General features: G+C 45.2%; 1 non-coding gene across 1 annotated transcript; it reads left to right on the top strand.

The window, feature by feature from the left end:
* Window positions 1-772: 772 nt before the first annotated feature.
* On the top strand, window positions 773-963 carry LOC143667857 (U2 spliceosomal RNA). Its single transcript, XR_013168167.1, has one exon. It is a non-coding gene; the product is annotated as a U2 spliceosomal RNA (small nuclear RNA).
* Window positions 964-23,808: the final 22,845 nt, after the last annotated feature.

Below are 23,808 nucleotides of genomic sequence, written 5' to 3'. Positions count from 1 at the left end.
AACTGGATCCATCCCATTAACTTAAAAATAATAATAATAACAATAATGCACATGGTTAAAAAACAAAAATGAAAACAAACATTAAGTTACATTTGCCACCCCTTTTTCCCATTCCCCTCATAAGCCAACCCCTTTGTTGTAGCTTCTTTTAATTTATTTTCCCCAATTTTTTTTAAAGCAAATACAAATATAGTTTGGTATTTCCCTTTTCCCCCATGTCTTACGCAAAGGATGATGCACTAAATATATTTTGCTTTTTACACTGAACAGTATGTCCTAGAGATCTTTCCATTAGAGTACATAGAGACCTTCCTCCTTTGTTAATCGTATCAAAATATTCTGCTTTGTGGATGTTCTGTAATTTGTTTAATCAGTCTCCTATTGATGACCTCAGGGCATTTCCAATCTTGTAAGAAAAAATGAACAACAATGAATACACCCACACCCACATATTTTCATCCTTGTCAAGTAGCTCTAAAGCATAAATTCCCTGAAGTAAGACTACTGAGCCAAAGGAGAAATGCATTTGCAGTTTTGATAGATAACGCCAAACTGTCAAGCACAGGAATTGTACCAATGCATTAGAAATGTCCACAAGTGCCTATGTCTCTCTCACCTCACTAGAGTCAAAAGAAAAATGACAAACTAGGGGAAAATGTTTGCAACTCATGTCACAAATGAAGAGCTACTCTGTCTAATGTATAGAACTCCTAAAATCAATAAGAAAAAGACCAATAACCCAATAGAAAAATGGGTAAAGAACATAGTTATCATCGCTTCTCGGCCTTTTGGCTAAGATCAAGTGTAGTATCTGTTCTTATCAGTTTAATATCTGATACGTCCTCTATCCGAGGACAATATATTAAATGGATTTTTGGAGCAGGAAGATGGAATAGGAGCTTGCTCCGTCCACTCCACGCATCGACCTGGTATTGCAGTACTTCCAGGAACGGTGCACCCCTTCTTCAATTGCGGTGTGAATTGACAGATTTGTCATTTTCTTTTTTTTTTTCCCTTGTTCTTTTCCTTGGCTTCTTTTCTTTACCTGACTGGGATGTCCATAGCTCTCTTTGTGCTCCCCCCCCACTTCCTTGAACTGCTTGTACGGTCGTTTCTTCGTCTCTTTCTTTCTTTTCTACTGACACCTTCTTTATTCGTGGCGATAGCCAACCCAAGCTTCGCCCAAGTGAAAAGATTAGGGTTTTTTTTATAAAAAAATTAAAAATATATATATAAATAAAAAAAATAGTTATCAAAGGAAAAATTATCCCTAAACCTATGAAAAGATGCCAAGTTTGCTCATCATAAAAGAAATGTACATCAACACCATACTAAAAAAAATTAGTGCTGTGACAACAGGATATTCACATGGAAAAGAATGAAATGTGACGCCACCACACAATATACAAAGAGAAAAAAACATACTGAAGGACTATTTTTCATGTATCAAAGAGTGGCAAAAAAAACCATGTGTAAGAGATCCTGGTTTGATTCCTGGTCCATGCACTTCCCAAAAAACAAAATAGCAAAACAAACAAACAAAAACCAAATAAACAAAAATTCAGCAAATGGTGCTGCAATAATGGGATACTCATATGGAAAAATAATGAAATGTGACCCCACCATACAGCACACACACACACAAAAAAAAGAGTGGCAAAAAATAAAAAAAATCCTAAAGTTTGACAACTCATCAACATTTGTACATTTTCAAAGTTCTATCCTCTTAAAAAAATAAACTCTCCTTGACCCTGCTCCAGGAACTGCCTTATTATCTCTTCTCTTCTCCCCAGGTAACCTTCTAGAAACAATTATCTAGTGCCACTGCCTCCATTTGCACCCCGACTCCCAATACACTCCAAGGCAGGAGTTCTCATCTGGGGGCAATTTCGTCCCCCAGGGAACATTTGGCAATGTCTGGAGACATTTTGGTTGTCGTAACTGGAGGGTAGGCGGGTACTATTGGCACCCAGTGGGTAGAGGCCAGGGATGCTGCTAAACATAGGACAAGACACAGGGCAGCCCCTGCAACAAAGAGCGATCTGGCCAAATGTTAGCAGTGCTGAGGTTGAGAAACCCAGCACCAGGGTTACCTCTACCAGCTGAGCTAAATCCGGTGCACTTTTCCTTCTTTTTTTTTCAGGTTGCTCTTTTGTTTTGTTTTGTTTTAATTGTGGAAGCATATGTACAACATAATCTTTCCCATCTCAACCCCTCCCAAACATACCCATTGAATAGGATTAATCGTATTCTCTATGGCGCATTACCCTTGCTGCCCCATTACCAGAACTTTCCCGTCGCCCCAAGCAGAGACCCTACACACACTACATGTTAACTCCCCATTCCCCCTGCCCACCAGCCCTGGTCAGCTGTATTCTACTTTCTGAATCTATGAATTTGCATGTTTTAGCCAATTCGTGTAAGTTGAGTCTTACAATATCTGTCCCTCTGTGTCTGATGAGAAACTTTACCCGCTGGCAAGGACTGCCAGGCTCAGCTCAGTGCTGTAGAGAGGATCCCTGCCTCGGGCTAGCCCAGATGACCATGAAGGGTTCTTCCCACCCGAGATATTCTGCAACTCAGACCCCCTGGTCATTACATAGTCCCAAGACTGTGCCAAGAATGGCCTCGATTATACAATGGCACTTGAGTAACAGAGACCTTGTGCTGGTTTGAAAGGATTTATGCCTCCCAGGGAGCTGGAGAAGAAGCTAGCAGATGACGCCGTGTTCGCCATGTGCCTTTCCACTTGAGACAAAAACCCTGAACTTCATCGGCCTTCTTGAACCAAGGTATTTTTTTTTCCTGGATGCCTTAGATTGGACATTTCTATAGACTTGTTTTAATTGGGACATTTTCTCGGCCTTAGAACTGTAAACTAGCAACTTATTAAATTCCCCATTTTAAAAGCCATTCCATTTCTGGTATATTGCATTCCAGCAGCTAGCAAACTAGAACAGACCTGAAGGAGCTAAGTGGCAAGATACACTACTACCTGGGGGTACAGGGTTCCAGGCAAAGTAACAGGAAGTGCAAAGGCCCGTTAGACCTGAGTGATATTAAAGATCTCACTCCATATGTTTACTGGCTGTTTCTATTTCTTTATTCTAGAACTTCCATTTCATGTTGTCTGCTCTTTTTTTCTATTGGGTTCACTGTCCTTTTCTTTCTGATTCGTAAGAGCTAATTTTGTATCAAGGAGATTAGCCTCCATCTGTCATTCCTAGTGCACACTTTAAAAATAGTTTGCAACTGTTTGTTTAGGTTTTCTTTTTCTTTTTACTTTTTTTATTGTGGTAAAATATACATGACATAATAATCCTTTTAACCATTTTTAAGTGAACAATTCTACGACATTAAGTACATTGGCAATATTGTATAATTTTCACCAAAATTTCTCCGAAACATTTTCATCATCCCAAACAGGAATTTGTACCCATTAAGTGACAACTCCCCATTTCCCCCACCCCTGGGAACCACTCTATGAGTTTGCATATTCTAGCTATTTCGTATAAGTGAAATCATACATTATCTGTCCCTTTGAGTTTGACTTACTTCACTCAACATGATGTCCTCGAGGTTTACCCATGTTGTCACATGTATTGGAACCTCATTCCTTTTTAAGGTTGAATAATATTCCATTGTATGGCTATACCACATTTTGATTTTCCATTCATCCATTGATGGACTCTTGGATTGCTTCCAACTTTTAACAATTGTGAATATTGCTGCTATGAATCCTGGTGGGCAAATATCTGTTCCACTCCCTGCTTTCAATTCATTTGGATAGATAACTAGGAGTGGAATTGTTGGGACCTGTGGGATTTCTATATTTAACTTTCTGAGGAACTACCTAAATGTTTTCCACAGAAACTGCACCATTTTACATTCCTACCAGCAAAGTATAAAGGTTCCAATTTCTCCACATCATCACCAATATTTGTTATTTTTTGTGCTGTTGTTGCTTTTTTTAATAATAGCCATTCTAGTGGGTATGAGGTAGTATCTCACTTTGTTTTTGTTTTTTTTTTTTTTTTCCTTTTTATTTATTTATTTATTTTACATGGGCAGGCACCGGGAAATGAACCTGGGTCTCCAACATGACAGACAAGTACTCTACTCTGCCACTGAGCCACTGTGGTTCGCCCTCACTGTGGCTTTTTTAAAGCATTTTTTTATCATAAAATAAAACATATATCCTAAGCAAAGAAAGAAAAGAGCAATAATTTTCAAGCATACTCCAACAAGTATTTGCAGAACAGATCTCAGAGTTTGTCATGGGCTACCATCCCACCATCTCAGATATTTCCTTCTAACTGCTCCAAAACACTAGAGGCTAGAAGGAATATTAAAATAGTCCAGCAGCCATACTCATTTGTTAAATTCCATTTTCTCTGGTATTCCTCCTCCTTCTCCTTTAATCCTTCTCCTAATCTATAGGGATCTTTGGGCAATGCCTGTTCTGATTTTTTCATGTTGAGAAGGGGGGTGCAATTAATTGATAATCCTGGAGAGGCTGGTCCCTCTGAGTTTCAGGATTTATCTGACCTAGGAACTGTCTAGGAATTATATGTTCCAGAAATGCAAACATAGTGCATGAAACCTTTATAGAATCTCAGTTCAAGCCCTCTCATTGTGGTTTTGATGTGCATTTCTCTAATGGCTAATGATGTTAAGTAACTTTTCACGTGCTTTTTGGCCATTTGTATGTGTTCTTTAGAGAAATGTCCTATTCAAATCCTTTGCTCATTTTTAAAAACAGTTTTATTGAGATATACTCACACACCATACAATCCATCTACAGTGTACAATCAATGACTTGAGTTATAATCACAGAGTATTCATCACCACAATCAATGTTAGAACATTTTCATTATTCAAAAAAGAAAAACCCCATGCCCCTTGCACCCTCCTATTATTGACACATACCATTGGTACCTTTGTTACCATTGATGAAAGAATATTAAAATATTATTGTTAACTGTAGTCCATAGTTTGCATTCGTGTATTTTTCCCATATACCACCCTTTTATTAACACCTTATAATAGTGACGTACATTTGTTCTAGCTTCATGAAAGAACATTCTTGCATTTGTACTAATAACCATCAGCATCTTCCACAACAGCATTCCTTGCTATTTGTTAATTGGGTTGTTGGTCTTCTAGTTTGAATTGTAGAGGTCCTTTATATAGTCTAAATATTAACATTTACCAGATATAAGTTTTCCAAATATTTTCTCCCATTCTGTAGATTGTCTTTTCACTCGCTTGATAATGTCCTTTGATGCAAAAAAAGTTTTAAATTGTGATCAAGTCCAATTTGTCTGTTTTTTTCTTTTGTTGCTTGTGCTTTTGATGTAAAATCTAAGAATCTATTGCCCACTAGAAGAAGGTCTTGATGATATTTCCCTATTTTTTAAGAGTTTTGTGAACATTAGCTATTATAGAATACAGGGTTGATTCATTTTTAATTTTTGTATAAGCTGAGAGGTCAGGGAACAAATTCATTCTTTTGCATGTGGATTTTTTGTTGCCCCAGCACTATTTGTTGAAGAAACTATTCTTTCCCCATTGAATGGACTTGGCACCCTTATCAGATCAACTGGTTATAGGTATGTGGGTTTGTTTCTAGACTCTCAACTCTATTCCATTTGTTTATATATCTTTCCTTATGCCAATATGTTTTAATTACTGTAGCTTTGTAGTAAGTTTTGAAATCAGTAAATATGAGTTCTCAATATGTTCTTCTTTTTCAAGGTCATTTTGACAATTCAGATTCCTTGCAATTCCATGTGAGTTTGAGGATTAGCTTTTCCATCTCTGTCCAAGAAAATGTGGGGAAGGGGGGCTGCTGAAAATGCATAGAGTTTGTAGTTCATTTTATATAGTATTGACATCATAATAATAGTAAGTCTTCCAATCCATTCACACAGGTGTTTTTCCATTTATTTATGTCTTTTCATATTTCAGTGTTTCGCAACTTTCAATTTAAAAGTCGTTCACATCTTTGGTTAAATTTATCCCTAGGTATTTTATTCTTTTAGATACTATTGTAATGGAGTTGTTTTCTTGATTTCAGTCTTTCATCATTAAGTAGAATGTTTGCAGTAAGTTCTTCATAAATGCCCTTTATCGTGTTGTGAAACTTCCTTCGTATTCCTAATTTTCTGAATATTTTTATTATGAGATGTTGGATTCTGTCAAATCCTTTTCTGCACCAATTGAGAGGATCATATGTTTTTTCCCCCGATTCTATTAATATGGTGCATTACATCGATTGATCTTCTTATGTTGAACCACCCTTGCATATCTGGAAAAAATTTCACTTGGTCATGGTATATAATCCTTTTAATCTGTTGTGGATTTGGTTTGCCAATATTTGGTTGAGGATTTTCTCTATTCAAAAGGGATATTGAACTATAATTTTCTTTTCGTTTGCTGTCTTTACCTGGCTTTGATATCAGAGTAATACTGGCCTCTACTTGATGGAAGAGTTTGGAGAAGATTAGTGTTAATTCTTCTTTAAATGTTTGGTAGAATTTACCAGTGAAGCCATCTGATCCTGGACTTTTCTTTTTTGAGAGAGTTTTAAATTACTAATTCACTCTCTTTACATGTTATAGATCTGTTGAGATTTTCTATTTCTTCTTGTATCAGATTGGGTAATTTGTATGTGTCTATAAATTTTTCCATTTCATCTAATTTGTTGTCATACAATTCCTTCTAATATCCTCTTCTGATCTTTTTTATTTCTGTAAGATCAGTAGTAATGCCCCCTTATTTTAGTAATGTTCCTGATTTTAATTATCTGTATCCTCTCACTTTCTCTCTTTGTCAATCTGGCTAAAGGTTTGTCAAGTTTATTCATCTTTTAAAAAAACCTACTCTTGGTTTCCTTGATTCTGTTTCTCTAATCTCTATTATATTTATCTCTGCTCTAATCTTTACTCTTTCCTTCCTTCTTCTAACTTTTGGGTTTAGTTTTCTGTTCTTATTCTATTTCCTGTAGATGTGAAATTAGGCTATTGATTTGTGATCTCTCTTCTTTTTTAATGTACTCATTTAGAGCTATAAATTTCCCTCTGAGCTGCATCCAATAAGCTTTGTTATGCTGTGTTTTTGTTTTTATTTTGTCCCTGAGTGTTTTCTAATTTTATTTGTGATTTCTTCTTTGACCAGTTGTTTGTTTGATAGTGTGTTGTTTAATTTCCACATATTTGTAAGTTTTCCAGTTTTCCTTCTGCTATTGATTTTTAGCGTCATTCCGTTGTGGTCCAAGGAGACTGTGGTACAATTTAAAATATTGCAATTTGTATGATTTCGATATTTTAAAATTTATCAAGATTTGATATGTTTTTAACATCTGGTCTGTCCTGGAGAAAGATCTATACACATTTGAGAAGAATGTGTATTCTGCAGCTGTTGGGTAGAGTGTTCCAGATACACTTTTTAGTTCTAATTAGTTTATAGTGTTGTTCAAGTCCCCTATTTCCTTGTTGTTCTCTATTTAGATGTTCTGTCAATTATTGAAAGTGGTGGATAGAAGTTTCCAACTATCATTGTAGAACTATCAATTTTTCCCTTCAATTCTGTCGATTTTTGCTTCATATTGTTCTGTTGCTGGGTATGTATATATTTATAATTGTTGTATCTTTTTGCCAGAATGAACCTTTTATCAAGATTTAATTCCTTCTTTGTCTCTCATGAACTTTTTTTGACTTAAAGTCTATTTTGTCTAACAGTAATATAGCCACTCTGGCTCTGTTTGGATTATTGCTATTTTCAAGGAATATCTTTTTCTGCGCTTTTATTTGCAACCTCTTTTGTTATTTGCTTTTTATCTTTACTTTGTTTCTGGTGATTTGCTGTGTAGAAATTTTAAAATTTTATATAGTCTAGTTTATAAACATGGTTTCTCACCTCAAAAAGTCTTTCCTATTGAAATTATCTTTAAAAATCCATGCATATTTTATTCTAATTATTTTATAGTTTCATTTTTAACTTTGAAATCTTTGATCCAACTATGTCCTGGGCTTCCAAGAGTGAGGTATCCAGTGAGGGAGAATCCCGCTTTATATTTAGCCCCACTATCTTGAAATGCTCCTGTGCCATTTATTAAGCTCAACCAGTCCCTTCTGTAGTGCTTTGTGATGCTGAAGCTATTCAGCCAATTCCTCACAAAACCTCCAGCGGTAAGTGTTATTATTATCCCCATTTCACAGCTACAGAAGCAGAGACACACAGATATGAAATAACTGGCCTTAGCGGCAGCCCTGACTTTCCTACCTGCACAGTTTGGGGACTGTGCCTGTATCCTTAATCTGGCACTGTATATTAAGGTTGCAAAGTGCTTATCATAGCATTTATGTATTAACAGTGGAAGAATGGAAACAACCTAAAATCCCACCGGTAGGGAATTAGAAAAGTAAATAACCATACCAGACACCCTGTAATGGCTTATAAAAGCAACCAATAAACAAGTTAAGTAAATCTATATGCACTTATATGGAATAATCACCAATATATTGTCGAGTGAAAATAGCCAGATGTGGAATGGTGCATTGCACGTGTTCTTATCTGTAAAAATGAAACAGGATGGCCTGGAAACATATAAGTTAGATGTGCAGAGGATCGTCCTGGAAGGATGCTATAGAAAATGTTGATGAGGCAAAGGTGAGGATCAGGGTCTCTAGTCGGAAGAAACCTTTGCGTATATTTTGTATTTTCAACTTTTTAAAATCACATGCAAAATTTACTTTTTTTTCAACCTTGCAGACCTTCTGCAGAGTTTCAAACTCAAATTAAACCACCGGGATTATATAAAAAATTACCAGCCCTCAACCCTCGGTACAGCTCTCTTCTTCCTGAACACAATGAATGCAACTCTTTTAGTTATTCCTTCTGTTTGCTGTTCTCTTTCTAAATGAGGGCTTCTCAAACTTCCAGGAGCACATGAGTCACCTGGGATCTTTTAAAATGCAAGTTCCAATTCAGCAGCTCTGGGATAGCTCCCAAGATTCTGCATTTCTAACAAGCTCCCGGGTGATGCTGATGCTGGCGGTCCATGAGTTAGTCTGCAAATGGCAAAATTCTAAATTACACACCAATACAGGATTCATGGGTCCAGGAATCAGTGGGTGAAATGGGAGTGGCACAACTCACCATCACCCCTAGTGACCCACTAAGAAAAATTTTTGCTTCCTGTCCCTACAGCCTTGAGCTCTGTTGGTCTACAGGTCTTAGTTCCAAAGATAGGAGTACTCCTACCAGGAGACACAACTGTGAGTCCTTTGAACTGGAAGTTAAGACTGCTACCTGAACACTTTGGGCTTCTCATGACTCTGAATCAACAAGTAAGAAAGGGGATTACTGTGTTGGCTGGGGTGATTAATCCTAACTATCAAGGGGAGATAGGACTGCAACTACACAACATGGAAGTAAAGAAGACTTTTCCTGGAATACAGGAGATCCCCTAGGGTGTCTCTTACTACTACCATGCTGTGCTGGTTTGAAAGGATTATGTACCCTAGAAAAGCCATGTTTTAATCCTGATCCATCTTGTGGAGGCAGCTATTTCTTTTAATCCCTATTCAGTACTGTATGTTTGAAACGTTAATTAGATCATCTCCCTGGATATGTGACTCAGTCAAGAGTGGTTGTTAAACTGGATTAGGGGGAGATGTGTCTCCACCCATTCCAGATGGGCCTTGATTACTTTACTGGCATCCTATAAAAGAGGAAACATTTTGGAGAAAATGGGAGATTCAGAAAGAGCAGAGAAAGATGACAGAATGTCACAGAACCATGAAGCAGAGAGTCCACAGGCCAGTGACTTTTGGAGATGAAGAAAGAAAATGCCTCCCAGGGAGCTGGACAGAAAGCAAGCAGATGACGCCGTGTTCGCCTTCCAGCTGAGAGAGAAACCCTGACTGTGTTCCCCATGTGCCTTTCCACTTGAGAGAGAAACCCTGAACTTCATAGGCCTTCTTGAACCAAGGTATCTTTCCCTGGATGCCTTAGATTGGACATTTCTATAGACTTGCTTTAACTGAGAGATTTCCACAGCCTAAAAACTGTTAACTTGCAACTTATTAAATTCCCCTTTTTAAAAACCACATTGCATTCCGGCAGCTAGCAAACTAGAATGCAATAACCTTTGATTAGAGGGAGATATGACTCCACCCATTCAAGATGGGTCTTGAAATTAATGATTGCATGTGTAGAATGGTATGATCTCTAAATGTTGGGTTAATTTCTTTTTTTCCGTTAATTAAAAAAAAAATAAAAGAGAAGGGATAATTGGAGATGAAGGGATACAGACTGTACAACGGGACTGGATATAAAAACTCAGAAATGGACAGCACAATACTACCCAATTGTAATGCAATTATGTTAAAACACTGAATGAAGCTGCATGTGAGGTATAGGTTTTTTGTTTTTGTTTTTTTTGTTTTTTTTTCTTTCTATTATTGTTTTAATTCTTATTCTGTTGTCTTTTTATTTCTTTTTCTAAATAGATGCAAATGTACTAAGAAATGATGAATATGCAACTATGTGATGTTATTAAGAATTACTGATTGTACATGTAGATTGGAATGATTTCTAATTGTTTTGTTAATTCTTTTTTTAATTAATAAAAAAAAAATCTAAAAAAAAAAAAAAAAAAAAAAAAGATGGGTCTTGATTAGTTTACTGGAATCTTTTAAAAGAGGAAACATTTTGGAAAGAGCCACAGAGCCCATGTAACCAGAGAACTCTGGAGATGAAGAAGGAAAATGTCCCTGGGGCAACTTCATGAAATGAGAAGCTTGGAGAGAAAGCTAGCAGATGTCACCATGTTCACCATGTGCCTTTCCAGTAGAGAGAAACCCTGAACTTCTTCCACCTTTCTTGAGTGAAGGTAACCTCTTGTTGGTGCCTTAATTTGGGCATTTTTATAGACTTGCTTTAATTTGGACATTTTCACAGCATTAGAACTGTAAACTTGCAACTTAATAAATTCCCCCTTTTAAAAGCTATTCCTTTTCTTGTATATCTCATTCCAGCAGCTAGCAAAGTAGAACATATGCACTGTGATTAAAGTCAATGGAAAAATGTAACAACCCAATCCAGGCAGGACTACCAATGGCCCAGAAACTTCAGAAATGAAGAGATGGGTCACCCCACCAGGCAAAGAAACCACAGCCAGCCGAAGCACTTGCTGAGGGTACAGGGAACATGGAATGAGTAGTGGAAGAAGGTAGTGATAAATATGAACTAAGACCATGTGACCAGTTAAAGAAACAAGAATTATAACAGTATGAATATTTCCTCTATGCTTTGTTATTAGTATGTTTGTATTTGTAATAAAGCAAATATCTTTGCTTTCTTCTCCTATTCCCTTATTGTATCATAAGTTGTATGGTTCATGTCATAGTATTTAGGTTATAGAATATCAAGTTTAAGAGTGAATATTACTCAAGGACTTGTACCCTATTCTGGAGAGATTTAGTGCATTTCCAGTTGTATGCAGGACAATTGAGTATTGTTAGGCCAAAAAACATACGTCTGCTATTGTGTTCTATTTAGAGATAAGTATGGTTTAAGGTGATGTGCATAGCTGCCAACTTGACAACGGGTGGACTGTTATGGTTAGGTTCATGTGTCAACTTGGCCAGGTGATGGTGCCCAGTTGGCTGGTCGAGCAAGCACTGGCCTAACCATTACTGCAAGAACATTTCATAACTAGTTAATAAACCAGAATGCTGGTTTATTAAATCATCAACACATTGATTGCATCCAGGGCTGATTAGATCTGTAGTTGGCCAAAGGGATTGTCTTCTGCAATTAGTGTCATTTAATCTAATCAGTTGAAGGCTTTCAAGAAGTCAGAAGAAAGAATCTTTTTTGGCTTCATCCAGCCAGCTTCTTGTGGAGGATTCATTGAAGAACTTCACTGGAGCTATCAGTTCATGGCCTGCCCTACATAATTTGGACTTGTGCATTACCACAGTTGCATGAGATGCTTTTATAAGCCCACATATTTACAGATATCTCCTGTTGGTTCTGTTTCCCTAGAGAACCCTAAGTTAGACACAACTATATCTTGATTTTTCTGGTTTCGATCTTACTTTCTGTTCTGGTTTGCTAGCTGCCGGAATGCAACACACCAGAGATGGATTGGCTTTTCATAAAAGGGGATTTATTTTGTTAGCTCTTCAGAGGAGAGGCAGCTAACTTTCCAATGAGGTTCTTTCTTACGTGGGAAGGCACAGGATGGTCTCTTCTGACCTCTCTATGCCTCTGGGTTCCAACAACTTTCCCTGGGGTGATTTCTTTCTGCATCTCCAAAGGCCTGGGCTGAGCTGCGAGTGCTGAGATGAGGTACGCTGAGCTGCTTGGGCTATGCTACGTTTGCACTCTCTCATTTAAGCCCCAGCCAATTAAGTCAAACGTCATTCATTGCAGCAGGCACGTCTCCTAGCCGACTGCAGATGTAATCAGCAACAAATGAGGTTCATGTACCATTGGCTCATGTCCACAGCAACAGAACTAGGTGCCTTCACCTGGCCAAGTTGACAACTGAATCTAACTACCACACTTCCCAATGTAGAAAATGAAATTTTAGCTCTCTCATGTTCCTTTTCTTTATGCAAAAATGTCTTCATTACAAAGTTAAAATCTGGGGAGGCTCATTTTCTCCCCACATAAAGCATTCATAAATAGGGGCACTGGAGCTAGTTCTTCCTTTAAAAAGAACATTTTTAAACTAGAAAATATGATATCCACAGGCATTAGTCCAACTTCTAAGAGGCAGCACAATCCTCAGGCTGTCACAGTAACCAGGTTAGTAAATTTGCCCCACTGTCTAGAATTTAAGCATAATTCCAAAATTTAAGAGGGAGGGGTAAAATGTATGTGATTCAACAGAGGAACATTTATTCCCAAATGTTATTCCTGGATAGATACTCATGTTTTCCCCTTGAGGTGGTGTTGAGTTTTCCTTTCTCACTAGCTGTCTGGATGCATGACTATTACCTCCTTTCGCTTCATTCACAATGATGAGGGAAAACTTTCTTTGAATATAGCATGGTATTGGAATGTATCCTCTGATATGTAAATTCACAGGTTCTAAAGTGGCCAAGTTTTCAATAATAGTACCATATGCTTATTCTTTAATCCTGATGCCTCAAGAAGTTACAAGATAAAAGAATCAAATCTACCCGATCTCCAGGTACAGGACAAGCGGTTCCCAGGTACAGCTCAGAACACTCGGGTTGTAGGTACATGAAATAAGGCCTTCATTTAATTCTGACCTGCAGCCATTGTAGATTGCAATTTACAGACACATCCTCACAACCACAAATCAGCATAAAAAGCACAAGGAACCTTCCTAACATGCCAGAGACCTTCATGGCTGCAGTTATGTCAGGAGATATAAACACTCCCTCATGTTCTTAACTCTCTCTCACACACACTTCTCCTGATCTCATCATCCCAATATAGTTATATTTTATTGATTTTTAGTATTTATATTATTACTCTTTTAGATAATATTCACAGCTCACCAACATGGCATATTATGATTACATTTTCTTTCTTGAACTAGTTTTTGTTTTCCCTGTAATTAATACTTTCTTCATTCCTTTCATCTCACCTTCATCGGTGCAGCAATTTCTCATGACAGAATTGAATACCTCCTCTCCATAGATTCAAACACATCCCATGATCTGCCTCTCGGCTCACTCTGACCTCCTGGTCCGATAGGAACTGGTTGCTCTGTATATTTCATATCCAGTTAAGAAGACTGAGAAATGGTTGGAAAACAAGAGTTTGTGGCAGGAAGCAGAAGGGAGGGTTCAGAGCCTCAGCTATGAATGAGGCTCTCGTAACTGCCAAATTGTGTCCTATTCTTCCTTCTTTCTTTCACTTAATACCTCACCCTAGCCCCAGGAGTTAGCAATGCATATGGCTGCTGAGCTAGACACTGAATTTCCCAGTCTCCTTTGCAGCTGAGGAACCAACTACTTGCTGATAGAATCCAGCAGGGACTAAAGGGTGGCCCTTCATCGCTCCCTCTTTCCTCCCTGAGAACTAAAACGTGACTGTGGCACTCATGAGCCCAGCTTCAACCGACAGGACTACCTACCTTCAGACTGTTATCTAAGAGAGACAGAATTCTTGGTGTCAAAGAAAGCCTGAGCCACATCTGGTCCGCGACAAACTTTTCTCATGTGATAGAATTCACAAGCTTCTTCTGGAAAGATGTTGGCATTCTTGATGAAATGATTAAGCAATATTCTGATAAACTTTATTTCAGATAACCTCAAGGTCTTAGGTCTGAGGAAACCAGCGACTCATCCATTCAGCCATCCGTCAGCCAGGGCTGTAACCATCTGTGATCAGATTTTCTTTTCTTCTTGTTATGCATATCTAACCAGTCTTTCTCCCATATAATGTTCCTACCAACAGCGACTCTGAATTGGCTTTGTCAGAAGCTGCTTCCCTCATGGCACACCTGAAATAAAACATTGGCATGTGCTCATAATTAACTTCTCAGAGGACTTGTTCAAGCAAAACTACCAAAGAGAGCATCTGAAGCCTCTTCGTAACAGGAGCTTAGCTGTACCCTAATCAATAGAGAGGGTGGGCACCTTCCACCCACCTGCCCTGGGCAGCGAATCCCCCACAGGTGGGACACTCTCCAGGTCTTCTCTGGGCCCCCCAGTGCACTGCCCAGTGCTTGGCCTGGCTAGGAGCGTGTACCCAATGGCTATTGGTTGAATGTACAATGGAAACTGGTTGTGGCACTGGACCTTTAATTGAGCAGCTACTGTGTGCCAGGTGCCATCCTAAGCTTTATACATGCCCCATCTCATATAATTCTCCCAAATATCCTGAGAGGTGAGTATTGGAACTAAACATCACTGGCTCTGGCCTGCCCAGCATTCGTGGAGGCCAAAGGGAATGAAGAAATGGATAAAAACAAGGGAAGGGCCCTGCAGTGGGTTAACTCAGCCTCCTGCTCGGCTGAGTCCAAAGTGGAAAATAAAGTGGCAAAGGAGACATTCGAACCAGGTCCACCTAACTGTGAAGGCTGCTCCCCAAAAGCTCCTTGTCCGACTTGGGCCTGCATCTGAACTGGTGTCCCCTGGGGCCAGGCAGCCATGGGATCCCCGTGTCCTGGTTCCTGGGTTCCTGAGGACCATGGCACAAGGCTAGGAGCCCAGCAGCTGGTCCCCGCAGGTGGCCTGAATATTTCCGGCCGTCAGGGACTGGGTCCTGGGTCCATCAAGAAAAGGCCTGGAGTTATCTGGGCATTAGGTGGGGCCTCTGGGGGGACAGCTCAGGCCTCTCCCTGTTCTTGAGGTTCCTTGTTTTGGAAACATTAAGAAATGCCAAACCAGCATTATAAAGACTTCAGTGTGTCTTAAATATTTATGCTTGCCAAATTAACACTTTTAACAGCACACAAGTCTTATAGGTCAATATAGATGCTCCACTCAGGAGATAATTGCAGGATTCATAGATGACATGGACGCAGGGTGCCCCCGGCCTGGATGGGGCGTGCGCCTTATGATGACAGATGTTCTCCCTTCTCAATCCCATCAGAGAAATTGCCCATGCCTAAAAGTGTCCGTGCACGTAGAAGGACCAGCAGCTGTCTAGATTTGAGACTTCTCAGGAATGTGCAGCCCGGGCTGCTGGTTGAACGGCTGGGAGGGACCTTGGGGTGGCCAATGGCTGAGATTTAAGAACACAGTCCCTCTAAGATGCCTCGGGAGAAACTGGGAGCCTGTGGGTGCCACTTCCTCCCTCCCCGGGCTGGAGTCGGGGGTGGGTAGGGGTGGGGGCTAGGGGTGGGGGGTGGGAGAGGGGAAGGAGGAGTCTCAGACTTCCGTGAACGGTGGGATCTCAAGCCCCCATCCCCTATCCCCTGCCCAATAGCCAGGCCCAGTCACCCAAACAGGAGACTGACAGAGGCTCATAGCCACTAAGAATTAAAACCTATCGATTTTCCCCATCAGCTAGAGCACGCCGTCAGAGTGCATTAAAACCAGGCAAAGCAGTAGCAACATAAATAATTAACATCTGCAAATGACAATCCGATGGGACCTGGTGGGGGGGGAGGTGCCTCGAGGCTTGGGTCACCCTGACCCCTTCTGAGCCCCACCCCAGGGAGCCATAGCTTGGGCTGTCCTTCCCCAACCCCTCTCTCTGAATCCTCTTGTGTTTTCTGTCCTCTCCTCAAAGAAACACCAAGCTCAGAGGCCAGCAGCCCAGGGCTGGCCTGGGAGTATGGAAGAGTGAGCACTGAAGCAAGGGACAAAACTCCCCAGCTCTGAGTGTCCCCGTGTGACCCAGGAGGGGTCGCTGCCCTCTGCGGACTATTCTACCCCCTGTACAGCATCAGGGTTGGGCCAACTGGCCTTGATTAGGTCTGTGGTTCCGGAGAGGGACAGGGACTGGCCCCAAGCCACAGAGCCCGTCCTGCAACCTGGCGCCCCGTGGTCACGTGGCCCAACCCAGGCCACGCAATGACTTTGTGCAAATCAGAAAAAGACTCCCTCTCTGGGTAGACCAATTAGTTGAAAGCCTGCCCGCTGAACAGACCAATTAGTAAAAGGTACCCCTCCAGGCTAACCAATAAGAAAGAGGAGAACCCACTTTAAAAAAAAAAAAAGTACCTCCTTGGAGGGACCAATTAGAAAACTGCCTCCCACTCCATGTGCTGTCCAGAGGTAGAGCTGGCTCTCAGCCTGCACTCGCCATCTGCCCCGGTGTCCTTGTGCAGTGTGTACAGCCTGAACAACTGTACTTGGCTGACTGTGTCCCCGGCCCCCACCCTGTCTTGGCCTACGAGACTCAGACCTCCTTTCCAGCCTGTTAGACATATACAGACGTATAGATGTTTCCTTCCAAGCCCCTCCCCAGCCCTCCAGCTGACCCAAGTTCCCACTTCCCACCCATCTTCCTCCTGAGACACCGAGGTGGGGACAACTGTGGCATGGCTGCCTCTTCCACCTCTGATGGTGTCACCTCCATCTTCTTCTAGCCTTGCAGCCCACCACCCAGCCCTTTCATGCCTCTGAGCCTTTGCATACTCTGTTCTCCCTGCTGGTGATGCCCCAGCTCTTTTGCCCCCTGGAAAACTGTTCACTCTTAGCCCAGCTTAAATATCTTCTGTGCACCTCCATCTCTTTCTCAAACACACCCTCTGGTTCTTGCCTCTGCCGATCCCTCTTCCTGGAACATGCTCCCTCCAGATCTCTGGGCTGGCTCCTCCTCTTCCTTGCGGTCTCAGCTCCCCTGGCATGTCCTGGGGGGATCTTCCCTGAATACCCCACCTAACTGCCTCCCCATCAGCCTCTCTCGGGTCTCCCTGTTTGAATTTTTTCATGGCACTTTTCACAACCTGAACTAGTCTTTCCTTGTACAGTGTGGCCTCCAGGCCCCTGTGAACACTGCACACGTTGTAAACTGCAGCAGAGGCGACTGGGGGTGAGACCAGCCTGCTACCCCACAACGGGCCAGCGCCCCTGCCTGGTGGCGAGCACTGTTTCTCTAACCCACGGCAGGGAACCACAGGCCTCCCACAGTGCAGCGTAAGCCCCACCACCAAGGCAGGGGTGCTGCTGCTCAGCACCCAGCATGGGACCGGCAGATAGTAGGTGCTCGGTGAGTATTTTCCAAGCAAACAGATGCTTCTCGGATTCCCGTAGCCCCACCCTAGGCACCCACGGCTCTTCCCCCAGCTCTCCAGAGAATACATCAAGGGGTGTATTCGTCTGAATACGTCTCTGAGTCCCAGAGGGCTGCTGTGGTTGCTCTGGGTCCCGTAGGGAATTCACCCACACATCTGAGCCACAGTGATGAGGGAGACTGCGGGAGTGACCCAGAGAGGGGGTGGGGGACATATGGGTGGAGGAGCCCCACAGAGGTTCCCTGATGTGCAGAGCCCTGCCGGTCCCAGGATGCTATCCTGAGCGCACCGCGCCCCCCCCCCCCGACCCCCCTACACACACACACCCCCAGCTCCCTGGCAGTGCAGGTGGAAGGTTCCGGTGGCCAGGGCCCCCTGACCAAGATGCCGTCATGCCCAGAGCCCAGAAGCCCGGGGTGTAAACTGAATGGAGGCTCAGGCAAGAGGTGGCATCCGAGGGGCCTGCTGAGGCCAGGCCAGGCCCGGGGCGGGGGCGGGGGGTGGGGGGGTGGGAGAGCTGCAATCTAGGTGCCGCCCTTCCCTCTGCTCCCTTTGGCTGCCCCACCTCCCGGGCCCCACACGCCTCCTTCGGCTCTGGCAGGGAAGGAGTTAACCTCCGGGCTTCTCCGCGTGAAAGTGGAGCTATTAATACCCACGGCCGGCAGAGCCCAGCCGCTGCCGGAGCAGCCACCGGAGTCGCTCGCAGGGAAGGGAGCGGAGGGAGCCAGCCTCCAGGCGGGGCCAGAGCCGGAGCCAGGGACCGGGGCTCCCGGGGGGGGCCAGAACTTTCCTCGGGGACAGCGCAAGCACGGTGCCGGCCTCCACTGGCGCTGGCCCGCCCTTCAGCCTCAGGTCCAGGCCCTCTGTCCCAGGGACTATCCACGCCCCCACCCCCGCGGAGGAGAACAAACTTTCTCCACGTCACTGTGCTGGCCGGACGAGGAGGAACCGACGGGCGGACAGGCAGCTGGCCGGGTGGACAGATGGGCAGCCCCTCTGCGAGCGGATCCTCCCCGTCCTCCCTCTGACACACAGTGGCAGAGTGGGCAGCTGGGGGGACCAAGGGCAACTCGGGGTAGGGGGGCAGCGAGGGGTCCTGGCGGACCTTGGTCCACCGGCGAGGACCAGCCCTGTGGCCGGAACCTTCCGTGGGTCTGGACAGACGTCCCAGCCAGCCAGAGCCACGGGCTCTTCCCCCCACCAAGGCAACGGGTAACCTGGGTGAAAAGGCGCAGGTGGCAAGTGGGCAGGCACGGAGCCCCGAGGCCGACAGACTGCTGACCCTGGAGCGCTCTGGCTCGGGGACCCCTGCCCAGGCCGGGGACGATGCTGCCGCCGCCCCTGCCAGCCACCCCTGCCCCGTCCTGGAGCTGCCTCCGGCCTGGCCCACGGGCTGTGGAGCGGCCGACGTACCAGCCTTCTGCTTCGTCTGCTTCCACAGGGAGGAGGAGGAGGAGCTGCTGGAAGAGATCCCGCTGCGGAGGTCAGTGTTCGTGGTGGGCAGCAGGTGGGCAGGGGGAGGGCAGGGGGAGGGCCCCCAGGCCTGGAAGTCCTACCCTGAGTCTCTCCGTCCGTCCACGGCAGAGGCCAGTGCCCACGGGCAAGAGGGCCGATGGCCCAGCCTGGTGGTCCTGCCTGAGTGCCTCCATCCATCTACGCTGGATGCCTCAGCCCCCCCAGATCTCTCACCTGGGGCCCACCCCAGCCTCCTCCCTGTCTCCTCCATCCTGTCTGTTGCTCCCTTTGCGGTCATGCCCCTCTCTGCCCAGAGTCCTCCATGGCTCTCAGCTCCCAAAGGATGAAGTTGACCCTCGGCTGGGCATTTGGGGTCTGTGAGAACCAGGCCTACGCCTCCCATCTCGTCTTGCCCTGTTTCTCTGTAGTCACCCCAGAAACTGGGCACTTTGGCCTCTGCCTGGGCTTTCCTTCCCCCGGTTCCCTTCCATCCAGGCACAGCTGCAATGATTCCTCCTCCTCCAGGAAGCCCTCCGGGAAGCCCCTGCCCCACCCTGAGCTGAGAGTGACCTTTTCTTCCTGAGCTGCGCTGTCTCCTAATAGTGCTCAATTTTTGTTGAATTGATAAAAGCATATGTGTGCGTGTATATGTTTCTGTTTGTGTGTGTGTGTGTGTGTGTGTGTAAGGGAGAGAGAAAGAAAGGAAAAGAGGGAGAAAGGGAGGAAAACGGAGAAAGAAAGGGAGAAAAAAAGAAAGAGGATGAAGGTTTGTGGTGTGATTGTGCATTTGGGGGTGAGTGTGTGTGACTGTGAGTGTGCCCTCTATGTACCTACATGGGGGATTCATGTTCTAGAGACCACTGTCCCTTTGGCCAGCTCTTCCCACCCCCACCTGCAAGGAAACCCCAGCTCCAGCCAAGTCCATTACCCAAGCCGTGACCACATCCAGGAATGGATGGCAGATCTGCAAGGGGAGGGCAGGGGTCACGATACTGAGTCAGCACTGTTCTGGGGCGTGGGGGTGGGGGTGGGTGGAGGGCGGGCCCAGGCTAAGCCAGGGGCCCCTCCAATCCCTTGTAGGAAGTTGGAGTGTGGGCTGTGGTAGCCCAGGGTCAGGTCTCCCCACCCCCAAAATCTCGCTGTTTGACCCTGTGCCAATTATTTCCCCACTGAGGGCCTCCATCTTCTCATCTGTGAAATGGGAGAATACCCTCTGCCGTGGTCATTGGTTGATCATTGAACAGACAGTGCCTGAGCACCCACAGACGGACAGGCTGTGAGCCCGGGGCGGAGGTGGGGGAGATGACAGGTCCTCACCGAGTCACAGCCGGCAAGGAGCCGGACAAGTAAGCAGGTCCTTTTGGCCCAGCGCCGTGGGGATCAGGGAGACACCACCTCCCCCCACCCCCACCCCACCAGTGCATGTCCTCTGCCAGGTGGCCAATGGAACTGAGGAAAAGGCATCACACGTTGTGGGAACTGCACAAGCAAGGCCTGTTGTGTAGGCTCAGTGGCAATGAGGCTGGCCAGGGCAGGAGGGGCCAGACCACCGAGCACCTGGAATGCTGATCCTCAGGCGATGGGGCGAGCGATGGGGAGGGTTGGAGGCAAACCAGAGACAAGTTAGCAGACTCCAGTGGGCGTATAGGGCGTGGACTCGCTCTTTGAACTCCAAAGCAAATGGACTGATGACAGAATCACTCTTTTTGTAGCAGGAGCTCAAAATGCTTGTTGGATAAATGAATGAATGAATATGGCATAGGAAGATAGGGTGTCAGAATCAGCTGAGTTTATTGCCAAAAAACGCACACTCCCAGGCCCACCTTGGAGATTGTTCGGCCTCGGGTCTTGGAGGGACAGATGGGCAATGTTAACCGGTCCCCCAGGGCAGTGGCTCATCCAGACCAGCATTTGGGAAACTCCAGAAGGAGATAGCCATGGGCCTCAGGGTCCGACAGACATGCGATCCTGCTCCCTTCCCACCTCCGACTTTGGGGAACCCCCTCACCCCCCACTGGGGATGCCCCTTGGCCTTCTTCCCTGGAGGCAGCTGTATTTGCAGGAGCCAGTCTCCTTTATGGCTGGTGGGCGCTAGCCCTTTAAGGCCTAGGGAGCGGGCCCTGCCAAATTAGACAGAGACAGTGACCACAGGTGCCAGGTGGTGCAGCTAAAAATACTGAGCGGTGTGGACGCCCAGGCGGCGGGAGCCGGGCAGTGCGGGTTGGGGCAGGTGGGAGGGAAGGCTCTGGAGTGTTTCCTTCCTGCTGGAGGACGGGCAGTGGGGCATGAGGCTGGGTGGGGTCACCTTGGGGAGGCGCTAGAGGAGCCTGTGGCTGCCCTCCCTTGCCCCACCCACTCCCCACCTTTCCCCCAGGCCTGGGAAGGCACCGGGATCCACTCCTGAACGGGCTCTGCCATGTTCAGTGGCAGTGAGCATGCTACTTCTGCTAGCCATGCTGCATCTGTGTGACCCTGGGAAAGTCCTTTCTTCCCTTTGGGCCTTTGGAAAATTAGGGGGTTAGACTTTCTCAGGTGCTTTCAGGGACAGGGAGGCGGTTGGGGCTGCGGGCAACCAGTTCACTCATTCACGTTGATATGTGGGATATATGTGGGATATGTGGGAACAGACTTTCCCTGAAACCTCCTGGGGATTGGATGCAGAGACCGTGGAGATGAACGTGACATGGGCTTTTTCCTGGAGGAGCTCACAGCCTAGCAAGGATAAGACAGGCGCACACTCAAACAATTGCATGAAGTGCAAGGTGCTATGAGAGAGGTGTGAGCGTCGAGCCCTCCACTTCTGTTGTGGGCTGATGCGAGAACCAGCTCTGCAGAGAGCACATCTGCATTTGATGACAAATTGTTAACAAAAGTATCACCCAGCCACCTACATTTGGAGCTTTAATGTATTAATGAAGGTGATGCTCATTCTTGGAACAAACCAACCTCGACATCTCAGTGGCTTAACACAGTCAAGGCTTATGTGCTATTTATGCCAAGTCTAGACGCGCACGGTGGTGGAGAGACACTCTGTTCCCGGCAGGATTTCAGAGGCCCAGGCCCCTCCCAGCTGGTGGCTGCTATCACCCAGGGGCTCGGAATCTACCGCTGGGTCCTCGGCATCCAGCTGACAGATGGAAAAGAAAGGCAGTGCAGATCATGCATGACTTTTTATGGGCCAAAGCAGGAAGCTGCTGCCCATAGTCGCTGGCCAGAACACCTGATTGCAAGAGAAGCTGGGATATATAGTCTACCTGCCATAGAGGACTGCTGTGAAAGTGCAATTATCTGGTGAACCTGAAAGCACCTGGCACATGGTAGATGCCCAATGTGTTCATTCCTCCATTCAACACATTGAATACCATCTCTGATCTCATAGGACCTTATGGGAACATCAAATGTAAAACAAAGAAATGGATAAATGAATATGATCATTAAAGTTCAAGAAAATAAATAGAGGGATGGTGGGGAAGACAGCAACTTTGCATACGGTGAGCAGAGAAGTTTGCGACACTGCATCTGAGCACTAAAGTTTGAGAAGGAGATGGCTGCTGAAAGAATGGGGGCTGTGGGTGGGTAGCATTCCAGGCTAAGGGAACAGTGAGTGCAAAGGGCCAGAGGCAGGCTGGAGTTTGGGGAGGACCAGGAAATATCAGGTCAGGTGGCTAGAGGGATGTGAAGTGGGGAGGGAGAGGCAGAAAAGGGCAGATAAGCCTTTTTGGCCCTGGTAAGGAAGATGGCTTATATTCTAGAAATGACTGGGAACCCTTTGGAGGCTTTTAAGTGGGGAAAGTAATATAATCTGATTGATATTTTAAATGACCCCTCTGGCTACTGTGGGGCAAATCAATGACAACCAGGCCAGAGTGGATACAAGAGACCAGCATGGAGTCCAGTGGCCTGAGCGAAGCTGGGCCCTGGAGATGGGGGAAGGAGATGCCTCCAAGTGATAGTTGGAAGACAGAGCCCACAGCATCTGCCGATGGGTTAGAGAAGGAAGGGAACCCGGGGTTTCTGGAGTGGATGTCCGTCCTCCCCCCGCGACAGAGAAGGCAGAGGTCTGGTGAGAAACTCAAAACTTCTGCCACGGAGATTTCATTTGAGCACCTGTGAGACGTCCATGTGACGTTGTCCAGCGAGGACCAGGTAATGAGTCTGGAGCTCAAAGGGGGAGCCTCTCGGCTGATAGAAACATGGGCGTCGTCAGCAGAAAGATGGCGTTTAAAGCCACTGGGAGGGTGAGATCATGCCAGAAAAGGGGAGGGGAGAGAGAAGGGACTCCAGGATCGAGTCCCAAGGAACTCCAAAAGTTATAGATTATGTAGAGAAGCCAACAAGGGTAGCAGAAAGGAAACAGCTAGTTAAGCTGGAGGAACCGGGGGAGTGTGCAGTTACAGAAATCTCAAGGGTGCTTCAAGAAGGAGCCAGGGAGAGGCCCATGGGCTCAAAAGCAGCTCGGCGGTCAAAGAAAACAAGAACACAGAAATCGTAAGGTGACTTTGATGAGAACATTTCACGAAGGGGTGGAGACGAAATCACATTGCAGCGGAGAGTTCTGGTTAAAGATGATGGGTGAACACACATTTAATTCCTCCGTCTTCTGAACCCCCATCAAAAGGATAGCAAATGGGTGCTTCTAAGGTACATGTGTCCGTTTTCTATTCCTACCA

The sequence above is a fragment of the Tamandua tetradactyla genome, chromosome 23, assembly GCF_023851605.1.
Source record: "Tamandua tetradactyla isolate mTamTet1 chromosome 23, mTamTet1.pri, whole genome shotgun sequence".
Lineage (NCBI taxonomy): Eukaryota > Metazoa > Chordata > Mammalia > Pilosa > Myrmecophagidae > Tamandua > Tamandua tetradactyla.
This window is presented reverse-complemented; position numbering and strand designations above follow the sequence as displayed.